This window comes from Cebus imitator, unplaced genomic scaffold (assembly GCF_001604975.1).
Source record: "Cebus imitator isolate Cc_AM_T3 unplaced genomic scaffold, Cebus_imitator-1.0 Scaffold71, whole genome shotgun sequence".
Lineage (NCBI taxonomy): Eukaryota > Metazoa > Chordata > Mammalia > Primates > Cebidae > Cebus > Cebus imitator.
The window spans coordinates 807,944-809,876 of record NW_016107386.1 but is presented as its reverse complement, the minus strand read 5'-3'; positions in this window follow the sequence as shown (position 1 = coordinate 809,876).

The following is a 1,933-nucleotide window of genomic DNA, read 5'->3' as shown; positions in this document are numbered from 1 at the left end:
CACGCGCCACCATGCCCAGCTAATTTTTTGTAGTTTTAGTAGAGACGGGGTTTCACCATGTTGACCAGGATGGTCTTGATCTCTTGACCTTGTGATCCACCCGCCTCGGCCTCCCAAAGTGTTGGGATTACAGGCTTGAGCCACCGCGCCCGGCCCAACAATGGTTAATTTTCATTGAGCATTTTACTCTGACGCAGAACAAGCACTAAGCACTTTACAGACACAATCTTAATTAATCTTCACAATGATCATATGAGAAAACTGAGGCCCAGAGAGTTTGACTAGTTTGCTGAAGGTCAAAGCAACTAAATAGTGGCAGAGATCCAGTTCAGCTGTTCAACCATGGTCGGGGCAGCAGACAAGATAGGGATAGGAACCCTGCCCTTAAGGAATACAGAGTCTAGTGGGAGGGACAGGAAGTGGGTGAGCCAACAATCTGATAAGGGTTACCATAAAATTAAACAAAGGTTGTCAAGGAAGCCACTTGTGGAATAGTCAAAGCCTCCCAGAGGAGGAAGCTTTAAAGGATGAGTGGAAGTTCAGTGAAAAGTAAGGAAAGGAGGAAGTGGGCCTAGCAGGTGGAAAGGTGACATCGGAGAGCCAGGTGAATGCTTGCAGCTGTGCAGCAATTCAGAGTGACAACGGATTACCTTGTTAGTGAGAGATGAGACTGAGGAAGTATGAAGACCAGATCATTAAGGCTAAGGAGTTTAAAAGAAAGAAGCTTTCAAGGATTACAGAGGACAGTGAAAGGATCAGCTATATACAAGTGTGTATTTAAAATATTAATTGAAGGTTGGGCACAGCGGTTCATGCCTACTGTGCCCAGCACTTTAGAAGGTTGAGACAGCCAGATCGCTTGAGCTTGGGATTCAAAAAAAAACAAAAGGGCAACATGATGAAATCCCATCCCTACAAAAAGTACTAAAATTAGCTGGCTGTGTTGGCACACACCTGCAGTCCTGTCTACTAGGGAGGCTCACCTGAGCCTGGGGAGGTGGAGGCTGCAGTGAGCCATGATTGTGTCACTGCACTCCAGCTGGGGTGACAGAGTGGAAATCAAAAAAAAAAAAAAAAAAAAAAAAAAAAAAAAAAAAAAAAAAAAAAAAAAAAAAAAAATCATGCTGGTCAAGCCTGGAAAAAATAAATAAATAAAAATAAAAAGGATTATACCAAGTACCAAGGACTCTTTCCGCCTCCCTTTCCTTTATCCATAGTACAGCACTCCAAGGTATCTAGACTCCCAGGCCTTGGGTGAGGGCTGTAGAGTAGGGAAGAACCACTGTTTTCTCTTTCTCAGAGCACATGGTCCCCAGGTTTCTCCTGGATAAAGTGAGCTGCTAAATTTAAACATTCAGGAATCCAGAAATACTCTTGGAATTCCAGCTTGGTGAGCTTGTTCAATACTGCTTCCTGTTAAACTAACAAAGAGTGATAGCAGAAGAATGCCTGGAGACATTCCATTGACCTGGGTCCATGGAATTCTGCAGCTCAACTTTCCAGTGTGTTAGATTAGAAAGTAACTTTAGATTGGTGTTTCTCAATTCTGGCTGAACATTAGAATCACCAGGAGATCCTGTGCAAAATGCCCATGCCCAACTTGTACCTCACACCAATTAAGTCAGAATTTTTAGGTGAGGGACCCAGATTTTTTTTTTTTTTTTTTTTTTTGGAGATGGAGTCTTGCTTTGTTACCAGGCTGGAAAGCAGTGGCATTGGTCTCACTGCTACCTCCACATCCAGAATTCAAGCAATTTGCCTGCCTTAGCCTTTTGAGTAGCTGGGATTACAGGCACATACCACCACATCCAACTAATTTTTGTTTTAGTAGAGATGGGGTTTCACCATGTTGGCCAAGATGGTCTCGAACTCCTGACCTCATGATCCACCTGCCTTGGCCTCCCAAAGTGCTGGGATTACAGGCGTGAGCCAC